Source organism: Triticum aestivum, chromosome 4B, assembly GCF_018294505.1.
Source record: "Triticum aestivum cultivar Chinese Spring chromosome 4B, IWGSC CS RefSeq v2.1, whole genome shotgun sequence".
Lineage (NCBI taxonomy): Eukaryota > Viridiplantae > Streptophyta > Magnoliopsida > Poales > Poaceae > Triticum > Triticum aestivum.
Window position 1 is genome coordinate 574,439,427 of NC_057804.1, and position 11,774 is coordinate 574,451,200.

Genomic DNA, 11,774 nt, shown 5'->3' on the forward strand with positions numbered 1-11,774 from the left:
AACCGTGCGACTGGTCGTGTCATCACCTCACACCATGTTATCTTCGACGAGGATACCTTCCCTTTCCATGACAAACCAGCCGCCCCCACCTCGCATGATCTTCTCGATGATCTGAACAACCCGCCCATCCCCCGTAGACTGCGATCCACTACCTCCCACGCCCGTTCACCTGATCATGCCGAGCCGCTCCTCACTACTACCGCCGAAACCCACACACAACCAGCTACCCTATCCTCCCCACCCCCAACCGCTGCCATGGCAGCTTCCCCGCCTAGGCCCATCACTCCCACCAACAACGCCCCCATAGCCGATGACCCGCCTGCCATGAACCTACCCTCTCCCGACCCATCTTCCTCACGCCCTACATCACCTGCGCCTCGTCGCCGCACCGCGATCGTCCCCACACACACCATGCAGACCCGTGCCAAAGCTGGCAAGTTCTTCCCTAATCCTAAATACCACACCAACCGTGCCGCTTCTGCTCCCGACCACATCTCACCCGTGCCTGACAGTGTGCGTGCTGCTTTGCGAGATCCCTGTTGGCTGTCTGCGATGCAGGTTGAATACCGGGCGCTGATGGAGAACAAGACATGGCGGCTCGTCCCTCGTCCCCCCGGCGCCAACATAGTCACCGAAAAGTGGTTGTTCCGCCACAAGTTCAAGGCTGGCGGCACTCTGGAGCGATACAAGGCGAGGTGGGTCGTCCGTGGCTTCTCCCAACGGCCGGGTGTCGACTTCGACGAGACCTTCTCCCCGGTCGTCAAGGCTGCTACTATTCGTGTGGTTCTCACAATCGCTGCCTCGCGCGGGTGGCCGGTCCACCAGATGGACGTCAACAACGCATTTCTTCATGGGCGTCTCTCCGAGCAAGTCTACTGCCAGCAACCCGCTGGGCTCGTCGACGGCGACCACCCCGACCACGTGTGCCTCCTCGACAAATCCCTCTACGGCCTCAAGCAGGCGCCTCGTGCCTGGTTCGCTCAGTTTGCGGCCTACGTGCGCAACATCGGCTTTGTCAGCTCCCGCTCCGACCCATCGTTGTTCATCCTCCGTCGTGGCAGCGACATGGCGTACATGCTCCTCTACGTTGACATCATCGTCCTCGCTGCTTCCTCAACTACGCTCCTCCAGCACCTGCAACGCCTCCTCTTCGCCGAGTTCTCCATGAAGGATCTCGGCCCCCTTCGCTATTTCCTCGGCATTGCGGTCACCCGCAACCTGCAAGGGTTCTTCCTCTCGCAACGGAAGTACGCTGAGGAGCTTCTGCAACGGGCGAACATGCAAGCTTGCAAGCCAGTACCGACGCCCGTGGACACGCGGGCCAAGCTCTCTGCCTTCGACGGTGCCCCAGTCCAAGACGCCTCCGACTACCGCAGTCTGGTGGGCGCGCTCCAGTACATGACAATGACGCGTCCCGACATCGCTTACGCCGTCCAGCAGTGCTGTCTTGTCATGCACGATCCCCGCGACGTCCACTTCTCCCTCGCCAAACGGATCCTTCGCTATCTCCGGGGCACGACGGCGCACGGGCTGCATCTCCAGAGCACGCCCACCCTCGACCTCGTCGCCTACTCCGACGCCGACTGGGCCGGCTGCCCCGACATGCGCCGCTCCACCTCTGGATATGCCGTCTTCCTCGGCGAGTCCCTGGTCTCCTGGTCGTCCAAGCGGCAGGCCACGGTATCCCGATCCAGTGCAGAAGCGGAGTACCGCGCCGTCGCGAACGCGGTCGCCGAGAGCTGCTGGATACGTCAACTTCTCGACGAGCTCTCTGTGCCCATGCCCAAGGCCAGCGTCGTCTTCTGCGACAACATATCCTCGATGTACATGGCGGCCAACCCGGTTCATCACCGCCGCACGAAACACATCGAGCTGGACATTCACTTCGTGCGCGAGAAGGTTGCTCTGGGCAATCTCCGTGTCCTGCATGTTCCTACACAGCAGCAGTTTGCGGACGTGCTCACCAAGGGCCTCCCAACCCCAGTGTTCCAGGAGTTCCGATCCAGCTTGTGCTGCGGCTGAGTGTTAACCGAACCTAGTCAACCCTGTATAGAACGTACATACACACACGATCACACGATCGCCCACGTCCGGCGCCCCGCGCCTGACCTTGTTGTAAGGTAGCCTATATATACCTGAGATCAATACAGAGAGCACTCAAGGTGCATTACTCCCGATTCCTCCTGCTCACACTGACGATTGGGAAGTGGCGCCGCCCAGAGCTAGGCGCGGCAAGTCCCGATGAAGTTTCACCATTCACGCCATTCATTTCCTGCAGGTTGGTCACGTCGATTGACTCTACCTACTCACCCGACTGCTACATGTCCTTCTGTCTAATCCCCCTTTTCTCACACCATGTCAGCCATGCCCGCGGTTCGACATGGGACGCTGTGTGCTCTGCTTCGTCGAGAACTTCTCTGAGCCTCACAAAGATGGCCGTCAGCCCTTTCCTCCTCTGTCAAGGTAAGATACATCAACAGGGACACACAGATGTATACATGTACGCGTACCTGCTTTAGGGATTCTAGTTCAAATCTGTAGATCCAGTCTACTGCTTACTTACATATCTATAATATACACAGATCTAGTGTTTATTGTTGATGTATACTTTGCTGGAAAAAGAGAAGAGCAAAACTATAAATAAACAGAGATAAATAATCATAGCTCGAATTCACATTCATTCAGATGGGTGAACAGTGAGGATGAACTGCCAGAATTCCTCTGCAAGTAGTACACTGTTTCAGTACAAGTTTTAACAATATAGCAGTGATAAGTCATAAAAACAAAGCAAAGTGAAGCCTGAGTCGCTGTTGATATCACATAGTTTAAGTAGAATATCCCCTCCCTTCTGTCCATTTGTAGGTTGTCTGATTTGTGAGAGCTATGCAATAAATAGGAGGGGGAATTTCAGCCAAACATGCATTAGAGACAAAACGTAGTTGCTGCTACTCCTTTTGGGCAAGGGGTTGATGCCTTTGTAGGTTGTAGCATTTCCAACAATCAATATAATGGCCTATAATTACTCAAATTTCAGATATGCTTATGAAGGGCAGTCATGTGTAACATTCTGCTTTGGCTTTTGTCCGCTGACCCTCCATTTGCTAGGTTAAAGCCCGTAGTGCGCATCTTTGGGGCAACTGGCATTATTGACAGTAATTCTTCGACAAAGCTATCTATGAATTTCTCCTCTCTTTTTCTCCAAATGAAATGTAAGCATCTGTTCTCAACTTAAAAACTCAAGAAGGTTAAAATAAAAATATGTAAACACTCCAAATCTCTTTTTTTTTATGAGAACTCTTTTGAATAATTTATAGGCCTTATCAAAGGATAGAAATAAGAAAATAGCATCATTGCAGATTTGCTAGAAAGATCATACCTCACATCCATATGGTCTGAAACCAATAAACATCATAATGATTCAGGCTCCGTTCGGGCTGCAGTTACAGAGAACATAGGAAAGGGAAACTACGTAGGATTGGATTGAATGAACAGTGAAAAACTTAAGTAGTAATGAACAGTAGCTAACACAATATTTTATTTGCACCGCACTTGCTGTTCTCTTCTTTCACCTCATGAACGGCCACATGATTAAAATTTAATTCTGCCCAACAGTACAATTCCTCTGTTTTGCCTCGAGATTCCGCCGAAAAATGAGCTCCGTGTGGATTTGTTCAATCCCGTGAAATGTGCATACCCAGTGATCTTTTCCTGTGGAATGTTTTTCCTGTGGAATGTTGAGTAGCTTTCCTTTGAACCGAACAGCTAAAAGGAAAGAAAACCTGTGAAAGCCAAATTTCGTTTGGAACAGCAGCAAATCCTAGGAACCTAACGGGGCCTCGTAAGTACCCGCAGAAGGAAGCTAAAAAGAAAAAAAGAAGGAAATACCATCTATAAAGATCATACCTTAGCTTCGTATGGCCTGAAAGCTTTTAATTTCTGTATTTCTAATAGCATCAACCTTCCCCCATAAACTTATACCGATTGTGAGAGTTCCTCTACACCAAAGAGGGGCACTACAACATAAACAAACCATTAATAATTATGCCAACTAATAATACCTCTTTCACCAGAATTTCTAAATTCACGGGAGGAGAGTTACAAGAACCTAGAAGCAAACAGCAGCAAAAATTACAGCTTCTGTTTGCCTAGCTCATGTGATAATTGTCAACCCAATATCCAGTTTTTTCATGGAATTGCAACTGTAAATCCAATATCCAGGGATCCGCAAAAATGGAAAATCAATGGCGATTTTACATATTTTTGCCAGCCCCATAATTGAAGGAACCATTAAGCTGGAACCATGATGTCCATATGGATCTATTTCTAGAGGCAAATTCTGCTCCTGACCTCCTCATGAAAAGTAAGCTCAACTCCAAGCTAAATCAGTCTCTACGTTGTTCTATCTATTCTAGCTAACAAAACGGAAGCAAAAACAGGGCCAACTCACCTGCTACCTAGTGCTGACTATAGTATGGTCGGATGACTGCCTTAAGTTACAACCCAACTCCAGCCACTCTCTAGTTATGGAGGTCCCCCAAAATACACATGTCGAGCCACTTTCTAATGTAACCTATCAAAATTAGATTATCAGAATTGGTGTAGATTGGATAACCCAAACCAATGGCCTTTCCCTTCGTTTGACCTTTCTCTAAAAAGGATAATCCATATCCTCATTATTACTGGCTGTGTACTATCATACAGTAATTAGCTACAATGAATTGCAACATCCTGCGACTTATAGAACAATGTAGTTGCTCCTGAATATTCAAATTCACTTTTAGTTGTAGTTCTCAGGAATTATGCATCATTGTAGTGACTGACTTTGCTGGTGATAAGAAGCAAAGAGGCATACTAAAAAAAATAGATAACACCCTTCATCATGAGACCATCATCTAGCTAATACATACACGCATCAAGCCCACAGCCCCACACGCCACACATGCAGCAGCACATAAGCCGTGCATGCACACAACCTAGCAGGAGCCCGAGCAAGCAGGAAGCACGCACACGACGCAGAATACGGGGAAACATGACTCACGGCCAGAATAGCGAGGAGAAGACAGCCATCGTATACTCACCGTCGTACAGATCATGTCGAGGCGGATCGACAGGAAGCTTGAGCGACTCCTTGTGAGGGCTTTGGTGCTGACCAGGCCGAGGTGACATGGACGACACGGGCTAGAGACGGCGGGTACCGACGGTAGGCATAAGTTCGACGCGGCGGCTGCGACCTCTAGGCAAGGACATCGACGGGGCCGGCATGCCGCTGCGGCCCGAGTTCCGCGCCACCCCTCCCTGTGACCGAGCGCAGGTGGAGAGGCATAGAGAGGGGAGGTGGCGGGGAAGGGGTTGCGGCAGCAGGAGGCGGCGGTGGGGAGGGTTGCACGTTGGGGGACAAAAAAGGATTGCACGGACCATATATATAGGGGAGAGGCAACCAGATCTTTTTCCCTAGAGACAGCCCGATCGATCTAGAATACCCGGCAACAGCGCCAACCGCCTAACAAGAAGCATCGTGGCGAGCGCACAAGAAACAAGAAGCGAACAGATGAAACCAGAAAGCCTAGTCAAAGCGGCAACCGACAGAGATGACCAGAACGTGCAAAACGCTTCCCCAGTAAAAAAAAAGAGCCCACGTACAGGAATAGCCGAGTCACACGCGCCAAATTGACAATAGCGGTAAAAAAATTCTAAAAAAACCAGAAAAATTGAACCCAGGCCTAGTCTTCTTAGTATTTGTATACCTCCGGTACGGTGTGCCTCAGTCTGCTCAATACCTTCAGCGGCGAGGGCACCGAGGTCTGGTTGCCAGGGACATCAAGCCTCCTTCAGGTCGTCGTCTCCCTCCGGGCCCTCGTCCTCAATGACCAGCCCTTCTACAACGAGGCCGGCTATGAGCACCTAATCGACAGACCAGAGGGCCACCGTCAAGAGCTGCCCTATAATGAGAACGCTTTCTTGCTCACTCTCCGGACCATGCTCCACCTGTTGCGCCGGCCGCCACAGGGCTTCGAAGGCTTTGTCAGGGACCATTTCCGCCAACGCGGGAGGTACATTCTCGGAATGTGCGAGGCACACCTGCATGGATGCATTGACGCCGGTCATGGGAGCATGGAGCTGCAGTGCTCAACTGGCTTTCGGGTCGCACTTGCCAATGTCGTGCCGAAGCTCACGGTAGCGTTCACGCAGATTGGCGCCCAAGGGTGCGACCATTGCACTACCACCAAGCATTAAAACCCAGATCTTCTTGTATGACCACTGGTAGAAAAAGAGGCTTCCGTCCAGCCCCATTAGTCGCGAAACTGTAGGAACCGCGACTAATGAAGTCTTTAGTCGCGGTTCGGCAGACGAACCGCGACCAAAGGCCTGGGCCCAGGGCGCTCGGTGGCCAGCTGGTGCATGTGAGGGGCTTTAGTCGCGGTTGGCCAGGCCAACCGCGACTAAAGGTGCGCAAAGGCCTTTAGTCGCGGTTGTCCAGGCCAACCGCGACTAAAGCTCCTCCCCTATATATACCAGTTCAGCACGCTCACTTAGCCATTTGGTGCCACTTCTCTTCACAAGCTTCACAAGGGGGTGTAGGTTTGCTTTTGGTTCCTCTTATGCACACAAGGTGTTTGATGAAATACCCTAAGAGGGTGAAACAAACATGATATGAAGTGTTGGAGCCACACTTGAGGTTCCTCATTTATTTTTTCCTCCTCGATCGCGGTTAGCAACTTGAACCTTTCATGCATGTGTGTCATTGATAAAATATGCATGTGTGCAGTTCATTGTTTAATTTATATTGTTTGTAGCTAGTTAGTTTAACAAATGCATGATGGTTAATTATATATTTTATATTATAATAATGCAGATGAATCGGCAATGGATGTACGGTAACCGACTCTCCGGCGAGTTCACTACGGGTTTGAAAGATTTCCTCGTAGTGGCTAATGCGAACAAGCAGGGGGGTTTTGTTATCTGTCCATGTGTTATCTGTAAGAATCAGAAGGGTTACTCTTCCTCAAGAGATGTTCACATGCATCTGCTTCGGCACGGTTTCATGCCAAGCTATAATTGTTGGACCAAGCATGGAGAAAGAGGGGTTATAATGGAAGAAGATGAAGAAGGGGATGATTTCATCGATGAAAGCTATCTTGCTCATTTCGGTGATACTTTCATGGAGGATGCTGAAGGTGAAGGGGAAGGTGAAGAAGAGGCACGTGATGATCCCGTTGATGATCTTGGTCGGACCATTGCTGATGCACGGAGACGCTGCGAAACTGAAAAGGAGAGGGAGAATTTGGATCGCATGTTAGAGGATCACAGAAAGGCGCTGTACCCCGGATGCGATGATGGTCTGAAAAAGCTGGGCTGCACACTGGATTTGCTGAAATGGAAGGCAGAGGCAGGTGTAGCTGACTCGGCATTTGAAAACTTGCTGAAAATGTTGAAGAATATGTTTCCAAAGGATAACGAGTTGCCCGCCAGTACGTACGAAGCAAAGAAGGTTGTCTGCCCTCTAGGTTTAGAGGTTCTGAAGATACATGCATGCATCAACGACTGCATCCTCTACCGCGGTGAATACGAGAATTTGAATGAATGCCCGGTATGCACTGCATTGCGTTATAAGATCAGAGGCGATGACCCTGGTGACGATGTTGAGGGCCAGAAACCCAGGAAGAGGGTTCCCGCCAAGGTGATGTGGTATGCTCCTATAATACCACGGTTGAAACGTCTGTTCAGGAACAAAGAGCATGCCAAGTTGTTGCGATGGCACAAAGAGGACCGTAAGTCGGACGGGGAGTTGAGACACACCGCAGATGGAACGCAATGGAGAAAGATCGACAGATGGTTCAAAGATTTTGCAGCTGACGCAAGGAACATAAGATTTGCTCTAAGTACGGATGGCATGAATCCTTTTGGCGAGCAGAGCTCCAGCCATAGCACCTGGCCCGTGACTCTATGCATCTACAACCTTCCTCCTTGGTTGTGCATGAAGCGGAAGTTCATTATGATGCCAGTGCTCATCCAAGGTCCGAAGCAACCCGGCAACGACATCGATGTGTACCTAAGGCCATTAGTTGATGAACTTTTACAGCTGTGGGGTGGTGTCCGTGTGTGGGATGAGCACAAACAAGAGGAATTTGACCTACGAGCGTTGCTTTTCGTAACCATCAACGATTGGCCTGCTCTTAGTAACCTTTCGGGACTGTCAAATAAGGGATACAATGCATGCACGCACTGCTTACATGAGACTGAAAGTGTACATTTGCCAAATTGTAAGAAGAACGTGTACCTTGGGCATCGTCGATTTCTTCCGAAAATTCATCCAGTAAGAAAGAAAGGCAAGCATTACAACGGCAAGGCAGATCACCGGCCGAAGCCTGCGGAACGCACTGGTGCTGAGGTATTTGATATGGTCAAGGATTTGAAAGTCATCTTTGGAAAGGGTCCTGGCGGACAATCAGTTCCGAAGGGAGCTGACGGGCACGCAGCCATGTGGAAGAAGAAATCTATATTCTGGGAGCTAGAATATTGGAAAGTCCTAGATGTCCGCTCTGCAATCGACGTGATGCACGTTACGAAGAATATTTGCGTGAACCTCCTAAGCTTCTTGGGCGTGTATGGGAAGACAAATGATACAAAGGAAGCACGGCAGGACCAGCAACGTTTGAAAGACCCTGATGACCGGCATCCGGAATGGTTTCAAGGTCGTGCCAGCTACGCTCTGACCAAAGAAGAGAAGGTCATCTTTTTTGAATGCCTGAGCAGTATGAAGGTCCCGTCTGGATTCTCGTCCAATATAAAGGGAATAATAAACATGGCGGAGAAAAAGTTCCAAAACCTGAAGTCTCACGACTGCCACGTGATTATGACGCAATTGCTTCCGATTGCTTTGAGGGGGCTCCTGCCGGAAAATGTTCGAGTAGCCATTGTGAAGCTATGTGCATTCCTCAATGCAATCTCTCAGAAGGTAATCAATCCAGAAGTTCTACCACGGTTACAGAACGATGTGATCCAATGTCTTGTCAGTTTCGAGTTGGTGTTCCCGCCATCCTTCTTCAATATTATGACGCACCTCCTGGTTCACCTAGTCGAAGAGATTTTCGTTCTCGGTCCTGTATTTCTACACAATATGTTCCCCTTCGAGAGGTTCATGGGAGTATTAAAGAAATATGTTCGTAACCGTGCTAGGCCAGAAGGAAGCATCGCCAAGGGCTATGGAAATGAGGAGGTAATTGAGTTTTGTGTTGACTTTGTTCCTGACCTTAAGCCGATTGGTCTTCCTCGATCGCGGCACGAGGGGAGACTAAGTGGAAAAGGCACGATCGGAAGGAAATCAACGATATGTATGGACGGCCATTCTCTGACTGAAGCACACCACACTGTACTGACCAATTCCAGCTTGGTGGCTCCGTACTTTGAGAAACACAAGAATATTTTACGCTCGGACAACCCGGGGAAGCCTGAATCCTGGATTAGGAAGGCCCACATGGAGACTTTCGGCAGTTGGTTGAAAAAACATTTAATGAATGACAATGATGTTGTAGATCAGCTGTACATGTTGGCCAAGACACCATCTTCGACTATAACGACTTTCCAAGGGTACGAGATAAATGGGAATACATTTTACACGATCGCCCAAGATAAAAAGAGCACCAACCAAAACAGTGGTGTCCGCTTTGATGCAGCAACCGAGAATGGGCAAAAGGTCACATATTATGGTTACATAGAGGAGATATGGGAACTTGACTATGGACCCTCCTTTAAGGTCCCTTTGTTCCGGTGCAAATGGTTCAAGCTAACAGGAGGTGGGGTAAAGGTGGACCAGCAATACGGAATGACAATGGTGGATTTCAACAATCTTGGTTACCTTGACGAACCATTCGTCCTAGCGAAAGATGTCGCTCAGGTTTTCTATGTGAAGGACATGAGTAGCAAACCGAGGAAACGGAAAGATAAGAAAACGATCAGTGCATCATGCGATGATCCAAAGCGCCACATTGTTCTTTCAGGGAAAAGAAACATCGTGGGAGTGGAGGACAAGACAGACATGTCAGAAGATTATAATATGTTTGCTGAAATTCCGCCCTTCAAAGTGAACACCGACCCAAGCATTAAGTTAAATGATGAGGATGCTCCATGGATACGGCACAATCGTAAGCAAGCAGGGACACAAGGGAAGAAATGATGTGTAATAATTTATTGTATCAAACCTTTTGTCAAACCTTCAAGGGGTTTTAAAATGAATTAGTTTTATTTTTCTGATTTTTTTGATATATAATTGTATTTTTAAGATTTGAAAATGAAGAAAAAAACAGAAGAAAAAAACAGAAGAAAAAAGCAAACAGAAGAAAAACATAAGAAAAAAGGAAAAACAGAAGAAAAAAACAGAAGAAAAAAGGAAAAAGGAAAAAGGAAGAAAAAACAGAAGAAAAAACAGAAGAAAAAGGAAGAAAAAAACAGAAGAAAAAAACAGAAGAAAAAAGGAAAAACAGAAGAAAAAAACAAACAGAAGAAAAACATAAGAAAAAACAGAAGAAAAAAGGAAAAAGGAAAAAAGGAAGAAAAAAAGAAAATATGCCACCTACTGGGCCACCACGGCCTGAATACGACTAGAAACCCATTAAAGGGCCAGGATTCAGGCCCGCAGAAGGCCCAGTAGGCCCACAGGCACACAGTGACAGAATAGGCCCGTAAGCCTGCATTTGAGAGGAGCTCGAAGTGGTAAGCGCAGCCGCGCTTATAAACCACTGTCGAAGCCTCTCGGCTAGCGAGGTGGGACTAAACATCCCACCGCACCGCGCCAGTTCTAGCACAGCCCTTTAGTCGCGGTTGGGGAGGCGGACCGCGACTAAAGGATACCTTTAGTCGCGGTTGGGGTGGCGGGCCGCGACTAAAGGGTCTTTCTGCGCGGGAACGGAGGCGGCGCCAAAACCCTTTAGTCGCGGTTGGGGAGGCGGACCGCGACTAAAGGGCACCCTTTAGTCGCGGTTGGGGTGGCGGGCCGCGACTAAAGGGTACCTTTAGTCGCGGTCCGCCTCTCCAACCGCGACTAAAGGTGCGTCCATAAATACTGCACTTAGCAGTTTTGCCACTTCCCATTCTGCTCTCTCTCGACGCCGAAGCGCTGCCCCGGCCGACGCCGACGCCGAAGCCCTGCCCCGACGCCGACGCCGACGCCGAAGCCCTGCGCGCCGCCGCCCCCGTCCCCAGTGAGCGCCGCCTCCGCCCGTGCCCTGCCCGCCGCCCGTGCCCTGCCCGCCTCCGCCCGTGCCCTGCCCGCCCGTGCCCTGCCCGCCTCCGCCCGTGCCCTGCCCGCCTCCGCCCGTGCCCTGCCCGCCGCCTCCGCCCGTGCCCTGCCCGCCTCCGCCCGTGCCCTGCCCGCCGCCCGCCGCCCGCCGCCCTGCCGCCCGCCCTGCAGGAAGAAAGAAGAAGAAGAAGAAAGAAGAAGAAGAAGAAGAAGGAAGGAAGAAGAAAACAAAAGAAAAACAGAAGAAAAACAAGAAAAAGGAAGAAAAAAGGAAAAAGGAAGAAAAAAAGAAAAAGGAAGAAAACAACAGAAGAAAAAAAGAAAGAAGAAAAAAAAGGAAGAAGAAAAAAGAAAGAAGAAAGAAAGAAGAAAGAATATGTTTTGGAATTCATTAATATTTTTTTGTTTTGATGAATTTTTTTGTGTCTAATAAAATCAATTTTTTGAAATACACGAAAAAATGAAATGAAATGAAAAAGAAAAAATGAAATGAAAAAGAAAAGAAAAAAAGGATAAAAACAGGAAAAGAAAAAATGAA

At 49.1% G+C, this 11,774-nt stretch overlaps 1 long non-coding RNA gene across 1 annotated transcript; it reads right to left on the reverse strand.

Moving 5' to 3' along the window:
- Positions 1-2,089: 2,089 nt before the first annotated feature.
- On the reverse strand, positions 2,090-5,377 carry LOC123089245 (uncharacterized). The gene is made up of 3 exons (XR_006442243.1): positions 5,079-5,377; positions 3,904-4,013; positions 2,090-3,779 (listed from the first exon to the last, which is right to left on the reverse strand). It is a non-coding gene; the product is annotated as an uncharacterized lncRNA (long non-coding RNA).
- Positions 5,378-11,774: the final 6,397 nt, after the last annotated feature.